A 15,704-nucleotide genomic window follows, 5' to 3' on the forward strand; every position below is an offset into this window, starting at 1 on the left:
GGAGGATCGTTTATGTACGTACGTGCCTTGGCCGTACTTGACTGACTGATTGTATATATGTGTTTGGCTTGTATATATGTGTGTTTGTGATTATGCTTGGACTGTGTACCTATGTGTTATTGTGCAAAGTTTACGTGTTACTTATATGTCTTGTTATCACTGTGGTTTAGTACTTTTGCCTAGACCGAGTGAAACCTATGGAAGGAACACGAAGTGGTCGGGGACGCGGGCGCGGTATTAGACAACCCATACCGGTTAGGGAAACGGGGGAAGCTTCTACTGGACCCAATCCTGGACCGCAATTAGATCCGAATGTACAAATAGCTGCCGCTATGCAGCAAATGACCAATTTACTCGCACAAGTAGTACAACAACAGGGCCAGAACCCAAACCCTAACCCCGGAAACCCTGGCCATCATATTGAGAGCGAAGATAGAGCTCTAGAACGTTTTCAAAAGTTTTCCCCGCCAAAGTTTGTTGGGGGACCCTACCCTGACGTTGCGGAGAAATGGCTAGAGAAAATGGTTGATATATTCGCGGCCCTACACTACCCAGACGAACGGCAGGTGACTTTTGCCGTGTTTCAACTTGAAGGGGCTGCCCGTTCCTGGTGGAACGTAATTAGGCAGAAATGGGAGCGGGAGCAGACACCGAGGACTTGGGTGAACTTCATCCGATAATTTAATGCCAAGTTTTTCCCTCCTCTAGTCCAGGAGAGGAAGGAGGACGAGTTTATCCGGCTCCGGCAAGGGGCTCAGACTGTGACGGAATATGAGAGTCAGTTTACCCGCCTGTCCAAATTCGCGCCTGAGCTAATCATGACTGAGCAAAGACGAATTAGGCGCTTTATTCAGGGTTTGAACGTTGAGATCCAGAAAGACCTCGCGGCGGCTCAAATCACTACGTTTAGCGAGGCAATGGAAAAAGCCCAACGAGTAGAGAGTGCACGGCTGCAGGTCCGAAACTTCCAGGCTAAGAAGCGTGGTTTTCCTGGGAGTACATCTGGACAAGGTGAGAAGAGCACTCCCTCTAAGTTTGGACGAGGAAGGGTGGTGGTCGACATTCTGGGTCAGGCAGAGGGACTCCATTCAGGGGTGGTCAAGCTGGGCGAGGACAAAGGGGCAATGTTCAGAGTGGCTCGGCTTCGGCACCTCGTGGTCCCTGCGGGCATTGTGGAAAAGCAAACCACACCGAGGATAATTGCTGGAGGAAACAGGGTAAGTGCCTGCGGTGTGGAAGTGCGGACCATCAACTAGCTACTTGTCCGGTCCTAAAACAAGACGGAAAGGGGAGTCAACTACCGCCGAGGACCAATACTGGACCAGCCAAGGGAGACGGATCCAAACCTAAGGTGCCAGCTAGGGTGTATTCCTTAGAGCCCCATCAGGTCCCAGAGTCTTCCGAGGTGGTGGAAGGTACGATCCCTATTTTCCACCACTTTGCCAAAGTTTTAATTGATCCTGTTGCCACTCATTCGTTTGTTAACCCTGATTTCATGTGTGGCATCGATATAAAACCTGCTAGCTTACCATATGACCTAGAAGTTAGTACACCTACGGGGAATCAACGTTTGGTGACTAGTATGGTTTATAGGGATTGCGATGTTTGGGTAGGTGAAAGGAGATTTTTAGGAGACCTGATTAGCTTGTCCATTAAGGGGTACGATGTGATTTTGGGGATGGACTGGCTAGCCAAATATAACGCCCAACTGGATTGTAAAATGAAAATAGTAGAATTTCGCATTCCTGGCGAGGCAACCTTAAGGTTGGATGTAAGGGGTAGGTTAGCCTCATCTGCTTTAATTTCGGGCATACGAGCTAGGAAACTGATAAGTAGAGGGGCGCAAGGATTTTTGTCCTTTTTAATTAATACCCCTACGGATAAGTTAAAAGTGGAAGACGTGGCCATAGTGAGGGAATTTCTGGATGTATTCCCTGATGAGTTAGTAGCTTTACCGCCGGAAAGGGAGATAGAATTCCGAATAGACCTGTTGCCTGGAACCGCACCTATGTCGAAAACCCCTTACCGAATGGCGCCTGCAGAACTTAAGGAGCTTAAGTTGCAATTGCAAGATCTTTTGGAGCGGGGTTTCATTCACGAGAGTGAGTCTCCTTGGGGAGCTTCCGTTCTGTTTGTAAAGAAAAATGACGGGACCTTGAGAATGTGTATTGACTATAGGGGGCTGAACAACGTTACGATCAAGAATAAATATCCACTGCCCCACATTGATGAGTTGTTCGACCAGCTGCAAGGAGCAGTGGTCTTCTCCAAGTTAGACCTCCGACAAGGATACTACCAGTTGTTGATTAGGAAGGAGGACATTCCGAAAACTGCTTTCAATTCAAGATACGGGCATTACGAGTTCGCCGTTATGCCCTTTGGACTGACCAATGCTCCCGCCGCCTTCATGGATCTAATGCATAGGGTTTTCAAACCCTATCTAGACCGATTTGTCGTGGTGTTCATTGATGACATTTTGGTCTACTCTAAGACACGTGAGGAGCATGAGGAGCATTTGAGAGTGGTGTTGCAGACATTAAGGGAACATCAGTTGTACGCCAAGTTTAGTAAATGCAAGTTCTGGTTGGAGAAAGTAGCATTTTTGGGTCATGTGATCTCCCACGAAGGTATTTCGGTGGACCCGGCGAAGGTTGAGGCCGTGACAAATTAGAAGATGCCAGAAAACCCCACAGAAATTCGTAGCTTTTTAGGGCTAGTTGGGTACTACCGACGGTTTATTAAAGATTTTTCCAAACTAGCAGGACCCCTAACTGACTTGACAAAGAAGCATGGCCAGTTTATCTGGAACGGCCGATGCGAAACAAGTTTTCAGGAATTAAAGAAAAGATTGACCATGTCTCCGGTACTGGTCTTGCCAAATGGAGTGGACGGGTTTGCAGTATATGCGGACGCGTCGCGAGAGGGATTGGGATGTGTTTTGATGCAGAACCGGAATGTGATTGCTTTCGCCTCTAGGAAATTGAAGCTTCACGAGCAGAACTACCCGACTTACGATCTGGAATTAGCCGCAGTTGTCTTTGCACTGAAAAAGTGGAGGCATTACCTATATGGGGTGACTTTCGAAGTGTATTCGGATCACAAAAGTCTTAAATACCTCTTTTCCCAGAAGGAACTAAACATGAGGCAACGAAAGTGGATGGAATTTCTGGAAGATTACGACTGTATGATCAATTACCATCCGGGAAAGGCGAATGTGGTAGCAGATGCCTTGAGTCGTAAGGTGCAAGTAGCAGGGCTAATGATTAAGGAGTGGGATTTGCTAGAATCCGTGTGCGAGTGGAAACCCTGTCTAGGGAGCCATAAGGTGATATTTGGCAATGTTAGGGTTACCTCCACTCTACTGGAACGTATTAAAGAGGCACAAAAAAAAGATTTGATGGTACAGAAATGGAGAGAGAAAGTGGATAAGGGAGAAACTACGGACTTTAATTTGAGTCCTGAGGGTATTTTAAAATATCGGAACCGAATAGTGGTACCGAAGGTGGAGTCGTTGAAAATGGAGATTCTGGAGGAAGCTCATCGGTCCAAGTATACAATCCATCTGGGCAGCAGCAAGATGTATCAAGACCTAAAAGGAACCTATTGGTGGGACAACATGAAGAAAGAAGTCGCTCAGTACGTGCAGAAATGTCTCATTTGCCACCAAGTGAAGGCAGAGCATAAAAAATCATCGGGTCTGTTACAACCCTTGGAGATACACGAGTGGAAGTGGGAAAACATCACCATGGATTTCGTTTCAGGTTTACCGAGGACGCAAAGAGGACACGATGCCGTTTGGGTGATCGTTGATCGATTAACCAAGTCGGCCCATTTCTTGCCGGTGAACATGAAGTATTCAATGGACAAGTTAGCTCGACTGTACATGGATGAGGTTGTAAGACTACACGGTGTTCCTGTGAGCATCGTTTCCGATCGGGATCCACAGTTTGTATCACGATTTTGGTAGAAGTTCCAAGAAACCCTGGGGACGAAACTCAATTTGAGCACGACCTATCATCCTCAGACGGATGGCCAGTCAGAACGGACCATTCAAACTCTCGAGGACATATTACGAACGTGCATTCTGGACTTTGGAGGCAATTGGGGTCAGCACATGACCTTAGTAGAGTTCGCGTACAACAATAGTTTCCATTCGTCGATTCAAATGGCTCCGTACGAAGCTCTCTACGGACGCAAATGCCGCTCACCGATTTACTGGGACGAAGTTGGCGAAAAGAAAGCACTAGACCCGGATACCGATTTTGCAGTTTTGCCTACTAACTCGGGGTATTTTTCTTTTGTTTTCCCCCTCCCCTGCATTCATAAAAATGTTTCAATAAAACGAAAATATTCTTCTATATCTGATGATAATTTTAAGATTACAAGTGTTATTTGATTCTTGGGCAGATCCTACAATGAAAACATAAATAATCTATCTGGAAGCTCTACGCTAAAGCCTCTGAGAGATGTTGTAATTGTTTTCCAAAGGAAGATTTTGTATATTTGATTTGTTAATACATTTTGTTCCAAAAAGAAAAGGAGACAAAAAGTGTATATGTGGAGCTCTTTACAAGTTTCTCTCTTCTCATTTGTATCGTAATTGAATGAGTAATTTTGTTTCAAACTTTTTCAGCAATAAAATTTTTGGACAATCATTGTTTTGTGTATATTTATGTACATTTCATTCTTTATTCTTATTCATTGGAGATTTCATGATGAATTTTAAGAAATAAGACTAAATTGGGATTTTTTCAACCTCCTGCCTGAAAATTCACAATAAGAGTGCTCAGAATTAAAAGAGGTCACTCAAAAGGCCCTATGAGATTCCTTTCCTCCTTCATTTGACCCCAAAATAAAATCAGTCACATTGATTGATAAATTGCAAATTGGGGCTATCTTTGCTTGAAAATATCTATTGTGTTTAACCGATTCAATTCACATCTAAGTGAAAGCAAAAATGTGCATTATTCTTGTTTGTTTTGAAAATTTGGAATGATATTTCGAGCATTCGTTTCTCTACCTATACACATTTTATCATTTGCTCTCCCATTTGAACCTTTGAAAGAATAACTTCGTTTCAAATGAGCGCCTTAATGATCACTACCCTCTATTGGAAAATTTTCAAATATTTAAAAAGGGAATGGATTTTCAATAACCATTTCGTTACTTTGGTTGTCATGAGGTGTAAGAATGATACTTTGGCCATCGTTTCTACAACCTAAACACCATTTATCCCTTGCATCCTCATTTGAGCAAAAAAAATTGGTGGTTCTTTCCGAATGCACATATGATCGCACCCCACATTGGGGAATTTTGAAAAAGAAAAAAAGGAAAAGGGAAAAGCAAAAATGCTAGAATAAGGAGGGAATCACAAGTTGGAGAAATTTGAATCTATCTGGGCTTCAATTTTGGAAAAAGGGAAAAAGGAAGGGTTTTGTCCGACGAACCACTTATGGAGAGTCTTCCTTAGTCAATTAATTCAGATACATGCAAGAAATTTCGCATTAATGAAAGTTTTCTCTCAGAGTTATTGTAAGGAACAGAATACAAGTCAGGCCATCTTCTTTTTCCAATCAAACATTCTATCCCTAGTTATCTCTTTTGAGCCATCAGAATAAAATACTTCATTTGCCAACCCCTGAGAATCGCAAACCCCACACTGGGGCAAGTTGGAGTTGAAAAGGAAAACTTCAAGAAGTGAAAAAGTGAAAAGCCACAAAATCAAAAGCAAGAGGAAAAAGAGAACCTCAATTCAAAAATAAACTAGGGCAAATTTTGTGAAAATTTCAAAAATGGCAGAAAGCCGAAAAATCAAAAGAAGAAAGAAAATGAAAGAGAAAAAGCCTCAATTGAGCATAAACTGGGGCAAATTCTGATTTAACCCTAAAATAGGGTTGGCGTAACAATGCGATCTCAGATTCTTTAAACCACTCTTGAAATTTGCCTTCAAGCCTTAACTTTTCTAAACACCCCACCAGACCCCATTACAAAAGTCGAAAGTCCTGACTTCTGTTCTTTGCAATGGCCCTGTCAAGAAAATTTCTGATGCAGGAAAATTTTAGCTGAATTGCTTGAGTATGAAGTTGACGCTACTCACCATGTGAAAACCCATCAGCTCGAGGGAAAAGAAAAGAAGCGAAAGAAAAGCAAGAAAAGAAAATGCAGAAAAATTCGACGCTGAAGTCCCTGGTGAATGATAAGAAAAATGCAATCAAAGTCTGAGATCTTTGAGTTCCAACGTAGGGGCAATTTTGGGAAAATGCGATCTTCGGTGCTATGTCCTTGAAAGTTTTATTCTTTAGCTATCGTTTTCAAGCCACATTACAAGCTAACAAAGTCCATCGTTGACTTATTCCTTCATGACAATCCAAAGTGAGTATTATGCTCATAAGAAATCCATCAATCATTTGTGATCATAAGGGTATAACCAGTTTTCGCATGTTTAGCTATCGTTCTTACCCATTTGTTGCAAACTTAAAGCTTATATGTTGACTCAATTTTCTTAAGAAATGAAGGTGACAAACTATTTGCTTTCACTAAGATGTGACATTGAATGGGTTACATACAACTGGGGCACAAAAATGAGACAAATTCTGACCTCCCATTTCCTTAGCCAAATCAGAAATAAGATCATTGGATTGCTCCTGAAAAATGAGCCAATAAATTGTGATCCATTACCCAAAGCATTGATCTTTCATAATTTGGCATTATTTTGAGAAATTCATCATGAAATTTCCTGTATGAGTTAAGCAAGACATTCAATTTCCTTCACATTGTATAGGAAACACAGTTTCTTACTTGGAAGGGCATCCAAATCAATTTTTGCAATCAAATGGGCCCACACTGGGGCAAAATTTTTATTTGCAAGATTGCGTAAAATAAACCCACACTGGGGCAAATTTTTCAGTCACACTACTCTTTCTATGAATAGTAGTTGCAATTTTTTGAAATTCAAGTGCATGTCATATTTTGGTGAGCCCCTGTGCAGGTATTCATAGTTGAAATCGACGAAAAAGCATCTGGTGATGTGGGAGGCCGATGCCGAAGAAAGAGAAGAAAGAAGGGAAAAGGGCCCTACACTGGGGGCAAATTATTTTGAAAAATATTCTCTCGAAAAATCAGAAAATTTCAAAAAAATTCAAAAGTCAAAAATCAAGTTCAAATTCTTGTTTCTTGGAAAATCAAATTCAATTTCTTGACCGCTTTTACTTTCGTTGGGCATGGGTTTTATCCCTCCGACCTCGGCAGGCTCGGGTTTTATCCCACTGACCGCTTTTACTTTCGTTGGGCACGGGTTTTATCCCTCCGACCTCGGCAGGCTCGGGTTTTATCCCACTGACCGCTTTTATTTTCGTTGGGCACGGGTTTTATCCCGCCAACCTCGGCAGGCTCGGGTTTTATCCCACTGACCGCTTTTACTTTCGTTGGGCACGGGTTTTATCCCTCCGACCTCGGCAGGCTCGGGTTTTATCCCACTGACCGCTTTTATTTTCATTGGGCACGGGTTTTATCCCGCCAACCTCTGCAGGCTCGGGTTTTATCCCACTGACCGCTTTTATTTTCGTTGGGCACGGGTTTATCCCGCCAACCTCGGCAGGACCGGGTTTGTCCCGCTGACCGTCCACACCCCGTCAGGCTCAGATGTTATCCCACCGACCAATTCATCACACTGGGGCAAATTTTTAGATAATTTTTCAAACAAGTCTTATACAGTTCTTCATTTTACATTTTCATTTTCATAGCCACTGGAGCTGAGGTTTGTCCCGCCAGTGAGCATTTCATGTTCATAGCCACTGGAGCTGAGGTTTGTCCCGCCAGTGAGCACTTCATTTTCACAGCCGCTGGAGCGTGTGGTTTGTCCCGCCAGTGAGTATTTCTTTTTTCACAGCCGCTGGAGCGTGTGATTTGTCCCGCCGGTGAGCATTTCATTTTCATAGCCACTGGAGCGTGTGGTTTGTCCCGCCAGTGAGCTTTTCATTTTCATAGCCACTGGAGCTGAGGTTTGTCCCGCCAGTGAGCATTTCATGATCATAGCCACTGGAGCTGAGGTTTGTCCCGCCAGTGAGCACTTCATTTTCACAGCCGCTGGAGCGTGTGGTTTGTCCTGCCAGTGAGCATTTCTTTTTTCACAGCCGCTGGAGCGTGTGGTTTGTCCCGCCGGTGAGCTTTTCATTTTCATAGCCACTGGAGCGTGTGGTTTGTCCCGCCAGTGAGCTTTTCATTTTCATAGCCACTGGAGCTGAGGTTTGTCCCGCCAGTGAGCATTTCATGATCCTAGCCACTGGAGCGTGTGGTTTGTCCTGCCAGTGAGCATTTCATGATCATAGCCACTGGAGCTGAGGTTAGTCCCGCCAGTGAGCACTTCATTTTCATAGCCGCTGGAGCGTGTGGTTTGTCCCGCCAGTGAGCATTTCTTTTTTCACAGCCGCTGGAGCGTGTGGTTTGTCCCGCCAGTGAGTCTTTCATTTTTATCGCCACTAGCCGTTGGGTTTGTCCCACTAGTGAGCCTTTCATTTGCATTTGCCACCAGCCGTTGGGTTTGTCCCACTGGTGAGCCTTTCATTTTCATCGCCGCTAGCCGTTGGATTTGTCCCACTAGTGTGCCTTTTGATTGCATTTGCCACCAGCCGTTGGGTTTGTCCCACTGGTAAGCCTTTCATTTTCATCGCCGCTAGCCGTTGGGTTTGTCCCACTAGTGTGCCCTTTAATTGCGTTTGCCACTAGCCGTTGGGTTTGTCCCACTAGTGTGCCTTTCATCTGCATTCGCCGCTAGCCGTGGGTCAGTCCCACTAGTGCGCACTTCCTTTTGTTCAGCCACTAGCCGTGGGTCAGTCCCACTAGTGCGTATTTCATTTTGTTCAGCCACTAGCCGTGGGTCAGTCCCACTAGTGCGCACTTTCTTTTGTTCAGCCACTAGCCGTGGGTCAGTCCCACTAGTGCGTATTTCATTTTGTTCAGCCACAGAGATCAAATCTCCCTCTTGGTACAAAATTTGAACTACCCCGAGGTAAAAACTCAATTCATTGTTTAAACTTCCCCAGTGGAGTCATGATTTTAAGCTTTATTCGGGCCAGTCCCATGATTTAAGCTTTATTCGGGCCAGTCCCATGATTTTCGTTTTATTCGGGTCAGTCCCATGATTAAAAGCTTGTTCGGGTCAGTCCCATGATTTTCATTTTATTCGGGTCAGTCCCATGATTTTCATTTTATTCGGACCAGTCCCTTGATTTTCATTTTATTCGGGTCTATCCCGTTTTTTTAATTCCTGTTCAGGTCAGTCCCGTTTTCAATTCCTGTTCGGGTCAGTCCCGTTTTAATTTTCATGTTCGGGTCAGTCCCGTTTTAGAATTCCTGTTCGTTGGAATCTTTTGCAGCCTAATAACACAGGTAAGTATTTGGTGTCTACTTCTTTGTCTCAAGTTTTTTCAAAACTCAGACAAAGAGGGGCAAACTGTAGACACCAAATTTTAAATAATTTTTATGTTGCATCTATTTTATGATTTTGTTTTAGATTGTTTGCATTTTAGTTCATTATTGTTTGTTTTGAACTTTTAGTTGTTCATTTTTGCCTTTTTAGTTTGTCTATTTCATTTGCTATTTGTCATATTAGTTTTATTCACTTTTTTTAGTTTTAGTTTTTAGTTTTTAAGTTTAGCATGGAGTTTTTAGAAAAGAAAAAGGAAAAAAAAGGAAGATTTGTTCACAAAAATATGTTTATTTCTTTCTTTTGGCACTTTAGTTATTTTTATTAAGTTATTTTGAGAAAAGAAAAGAAAAAAGAAAAAAAAAGGGAAAAATGAAGAAAATTTGAAAAATGGACATTTTTGTTGTTTTTATTTGTTTAGTTTGTTTTTTTATTTATTTATTTGTTTTCATTATTATTACATGGTTTTGTCATTTTGTTATTATTATTATTATTTATATTCTGTATTTATTAAGTTAAAAAAAAAAAAAAAAGCTACGTGCATGCAAGCTGCAAAAATGCAGCTTGCAAAGGAACTTTGAGGCAGCTCCTTAGCTGCAAATACAGAGGAAGTTGTTAAGGGTTTAGGAGGGGGGCTCCCATATAAATAGAAAAAGAGGGGACAGCCGCAAGGGGGGAAGTTTTATGACGGCTGGAAATCTGGAAAAAGAGGGGCAGCAGAAAGGAAGAGTCTTATGACAGCTATGGTTATGGGCTGAGGGTTGAGAAGAGAGAAATCTGGAGAGCAAGAAAGAAACCATAGGAGGAAATCACAGCTGGGCAAAAGTTTGGAGATTTAGGGAGAGAGGGGGACGGCAAAAAAAGAAAGAAACGAAGAGAGGTTGCATTTTGGCAGGAGCCGACAGGGAGAAAAATAGAGAGCTGGTGACGTTGGAGAAAAAAGGGAACGAGAGAGAGGTACGGCGGAAAGGTGGAGAAAAGGAGAAAAGGGTTCACTACAAGAAATTTGGTCATTAGTGACAACATTTCTCAGTGATGAAAAAAAGTCGTCACAGAATGGGGTCCATTAACCACAATACGGCAAGTTGTCACAATTGAGTCAAGGAAGCCAACACATCAGTGACGACCTTGCATTGTTGTCACAATTCGATTCCCGCTAAGAGTCACGGAGAGAGCGGGAACTGCAATAGTGACAACTTTCTAAAAGTCGTCAGTATTAATAGCACTTTCTTTGACAACTTTGCTCTTGTTGTCACTGATAACATTATATAGCCGTTAGTGACAACCTAGTCTTATCACTGTTTGATTTAAAATATTTATTGCTTTTTGCAACTATTATTCCTATTTTTTTGTAATCATTATGTGTTCTCTAATGATTTTTAACTGTTGTATACTTATGAGCCTCCTTATTAGTTTAATTTTCTTGTATATGTAATAACTTCATTAGAATAAAAAATAATTAAAAAATAAAAAATTCATTAGTGTAAATAAACTTGTGACTACTTAACTTAGAATGATTATTAGTTAATTTGATATGAATATAAATAAGAGTTTTCAAATTGAACCAGTTATCGAAGTGGATAAATCCTAAACTCCTTAGTTAATTAACTAATACACTTTATGTATTAGTTGAATTGTGCATTTTTTTTTCTTATTTGAAGATAATGGATTAATAGTGAAGTTTTATAAATAGTAGTTATAATTGATATAAAGTTTTAGCACCTATAAGAACTAGTTAAATTTTATTAAAATGCTTTTCCATTTATATGAATTTAAAAAAATTTGCCACTCATACTAGAATTTTTAATCATACTAAAATTTTTAAAATTGTGACACAAAAATAATGAATAAAATGAAATCTATATTTCAAATACAATTATAAAAGACAAAATTGCACCAATTTTTCTTGTGTGAAAAGGGGGGAATTATGATGTCCAAATCTAGTTAAAATTCAAGACAAAACAAAGTGGCACAATTTTAAAATTCAAGACAAAAAAAGAGGCGCAAATTTGTCCAAGTCTCTTGTACTATGTAGATGCAAAACAATAACTTTTCTAAGTGTTGAACTCTCTCTCAGACTCTCACAAATCACCTCACTTTTACTCAGCCCGTCAGCCCACACTCACCTCTGCATCCACGGCTCCACCTCCACTTCCACTTCCATTTTCACCTCCACCTCCACCTCTACCACACTCTCGATCTCTTCGACAATTGAAGACCAGTGAAGTACCGTGGCTCTTGGGCATTGAAGACCAAGTAATTCTCCAAGTCTCTGCGGGCCGATGTTGAGTCAGATCGTAGTTGCTTAGTGAAAAAACGAGACCTGCAGCGCCCGGCATCTTCCTCCGATAGGAGAATGAGTCTAAAGGATGACTCTTCCCGAGTCATCGCCGGCAGGAGACTTTGTTGAGCCCTGATCAGTACACGCTTTTATTTAAGTCAATGTCCTGGGAACAGAAGACCTGTGAATGTCACTGAACGGAAAGTCTTAGGGCAGTAATCAGGGACTCAACAAACCCAAGAACCAAATCGGCTAAGCTAAGGCCTAAGGCCAGTTGCCTTCCCTGGACTGATTGGCTCTGGTCAAAAGACGATTTTGTTGAATGAGATTCGGACTCTTTATCCAAAGGTTAGTTCTTTCCCTCTCTTCTTTGTCTCTAAGATAGTTTGCAAATATTTTGGCCCTACGCTTGTTTTTTTTTATTTTCTGAAAATTTCTACCTGCATTCTTGTTGAACCTGCATTGAGGGTGTAATTTTATGGTTATTTATATGATTAAACTTTTCATCCCCTGAAATTTTATTGCCCTAAATCTTAACTTAGGGAAAAAATTAGGGAAAAATTTTTGCCTAGTTATCGTGAATCCCCTAGATTAATTGTATCCTCTACTTTTTGGCCCACTTGGGAAGGACTTGCTGCTTCTCAACGATTTTTTGTACAAAATCAGCTACGGCTGGACTTGGTAGGGGCAGAATGAGTGAAACTAATTCAGAAGCCTTCCAAGCAGCAGTCTTTTCAAGGATTGGTGATCTGGTCAAATTAGACAGGTAATTTTGTGCAAACTCTGATGGTAATTTCTCAGTTACACTCTCACCCAGAGAGCCTTTTTCTTTATTTGAATACACTTGTTGAAGTTCACACAACTGGAAATCTCAAATTTTCTTGCTTAAGAAAATATGGTAGTTTACATTTTTCGAGTGGAAGGATGGCAAAGCATTAGTCAGATAGAATTAAGACGTTCCTTGAAGAATTGAATGATTTCCCAAAATTGCTCCGCAGTAAGCCAATTCAGCTGATAGATGAAGTGACAGAACACTATCTTGAGGTGAGTATATCTTCAACTGTGGATGAAGTTCTTGAAAAGAGGGATGCATTATTAATCATGCGCGTGGCAAGCTGCTGTCATATATGCTCAATGGACTTGTATGTTTATTGTTGTGCCAGTGAACAAGCAAGCTCTGGTTTATCATGTTAACAACTTATAATTTATTTTTCTCCCTTTAAAAGTTTATGGCTTAGTTAATCTTGTGTATCTATGGTTTAGTTAGAGTTGTCACTATGTCATTTTGTCAAGCTATAGAGTAGAGAACTGTTTACGCCTCTGTCAGGAATATGGAATTGTAGATGCAGCTTCCTTCTTGCTGGAAAGGGTTGGTGATGTTGGAAGTGCTCTTATGCTCATTCTTTCTGGCCTCAATGAAAAATTTATTGTGCTTGAAGCTTCTATTATCAGTTTAGTTTTTCAGTTATTATTCTAAAAACTAGAACAATTAAAAGGGCTGAGTTAGGCAGTTGGTATGGTTTTTAGTTAGGTTGTGGGCTGAAATGAAACCAGACCATGACTCCGTTTGTTGAATGGTCTGGGGTAATATTGGTACAGGTCATAAGTAACACTACCATACATAGAGGCATGCACTTGTTTCTATAACAATTCCTTAACTATCTTTCTCTCTCTCTCTCTTACACACACACACACAGACACACACAGACACTAGAGTATATTGTCCATCACAGTCTTTTCGGAGTTTCTGTAGCATATTTTGTATTTACTGGGAAGGGGCAGCTTTATATATTCATGGTCCTCATATCAGAAATGACTACCCCAGAAATCAACATGAGATGGCATCTTGATATTTCTAGATTGAAGAGGTCCAATGCCTACCTAATTAACGGTCTCTTCATTTTTTTTGGTTGGCTGATGGCAAGGATTTTGTTGTTTGTTTACATGTTTCACCATGTTTACATTCATTATAGTCAGGTCATCCAGATGCATTCAGTTGGTTATTTTCTAGTATTTGTTGTGCCTTGCGCTCTTTCTATCATGAATTTGATGTGGTTTGGTAAAATTATTAAGGGGCTCATAAAAATGTTAGCAAAGAAGCAGTGAGGAACAGTAATGCTCTGATTTCTTCTATTACCACAGTCAAATTTTTCCCTTGCGTTCCTACTTGTACAAACCTATAGGAGAATGCCCACAGAAAATAGGGAAAGATTAGTTCAACTTTTGTATGTGATCTGTGCAATTCAACTTTGGTTACTTAAGTACGGTGAAGTAGTTTATACATATGTTATGCCATTGTGGATGGGTAATTCCTGTGCTTTTTGGTTCAAATTATCATCTATGTTCTTACCTTAATTATCTTTTATCTCCATGCAATTCAGTTTTGGTTACTTAAGTATGGCAAAGTAGTTTATACTTAGGAGTAGTTTGTGATTTGAAGTGTAATTTGAAATGGTTTTCAGAGTATTCTACCTTAGGGCATAAAATAAGATATGGTGAAGAGGACAGGGTGCTTGTTTTTCTTTCTTGAAAAAATAAATGTACCTGATAAATCAATAGCCAATCTGATGCCACTGGCTATGAGGTAATTTTTTTTCTCAACAAACATATTATTTTTCATAGTTATGTTCAGCTTATTATTTACTTGAATTGATGATGAGTATTTACTTTGTTAGATCTGAAGCAATACTGAATTCTTGAAGCTACGACGGAGTGTTAAAGATAGAGTGGCAATGAAGATTATCGAATAGGTGACTTAATTGTTTTCTTTAATTTGCTGCTTTTAAAGTTCTCTTATTTGACTTTGAAAGTTTTGAACTTTGGATCTTTCATTATAGAAATTTGTGCTCTCTAAGCTTAGCATATGTTGTTCTGAAATATTTAAGTGATTTGAGTTTTGTACGATATGATGGTGTTATTGAGGTAATGTGTTTGAGCACAAGCTAGGATAGTGATGAGTTCTGACCTTGGATGGTAGCTATTAAGTCTTGCAATTTACAATATTTACTGCTTTAACAAGCATTTACATGGCAATGCCAATGCTTTTCAGTAGTTTTTAGTTGTTTTTGTGATTGGAGTAATTTGGGTATATGGATTTTGATAATGTTAATATTGTTTATGCAGTACCACTCCATGTATTCATCCTCTAGTGGTTTGGAGAAATGGGTTGTAAAGATTGAGCAACCCATAGACATCTTTCTCACGATACCCAGTGCATCAGTTTCTCTTATATAAATGAGGTACACATTGCCTCAGTTTCTCCTATATGAATGGATAGCTCGACTCCTTGTATCGTGATTGATATTACTTTGGTTATCATACTTGACACGTTGTATCCTCTGCTATTCATTACTTTGGATTGTTTGGGTTTAGTTCAGTTTAGTATATTTGAATGTTTAGCTAAGCAAGCGAATCAAAGTTGCTTTTCCTTTAGTGTTGTGCTTGTAGTCTTATCAATTGGTTATATTGTTCATAGCAGTACTTATAGCAGTGCTTGTTGCATTATCAACTTGTTATATTATTCCTTTGAAGCTGAAGTTTCATAGCAGTACTTATTTCTTGAGCTGATTTTGTGCAATAGTTTGGGGCTGATTTTGAATGTACAGCTTTAATTATTGAGGTTCTTATTGGATTTGCATATTTTAGCTAAACAACCTAAGTATTGTTACTTCTCCTTCAGTGTTTTAATCCTCCCCTTATCTACTTGTTTTACTACTTTGTTACAGATAAATGCTATTTAAACAAAATTTTGGGAGCTATCTATAGCAATGACTGAAGGACGTTGAAGACAAAGTCAATTTCTCATGCAAGGGTCCGCTTGGATGTTCTTTGGTTTCTTAAAATTAATTCCTTTTGTAAACGTACCTTATGAATATGTGATATTTGGGCACAATGTTACTTTTATAGACCTTTGTTGGGTAATGTGCACCTCAATATGACATTTGAGTACTTAATATGCTATATTGGCATGTAGCCTAATGCAACAACTACTTTTGATTA

General features: G+C 40.2%; 1 long non-coding RNA gene across 1 annotated transcript; it reads left to right on the forward strand.

The window, feature by feature from the left end:
- Positions 1–14,387: 14,387 nt before the first annotated feature.
- On the forward strand, positions 14,388–15,704 carry LOC113740422 (uncharacterized). The gene is made up of 3 exons (XR_003460461.2): positions 14,388–14,455; positions 14,829–14,944; positions 15,431–15,704. It is a non-coding gene; the product is annotated as an uncharacterized lncRNA (long non-coding RNA).

Source organism: Coffea arabica, chromosome 4c (genome assembly GCF_036785885.1).
Source record: "Coffea arabica cultivar ET-39 chromosome 4c, Coffea Arabica ET-39 HiFi, whole genome shotgun sequence".
NCBI classification, from domain to species: Eukaryota; Viridiplantae; Streptophyta; class Magnoliopsida; order Gentianales; family Rubiaceae; genus Coffea; species Coffea arabica.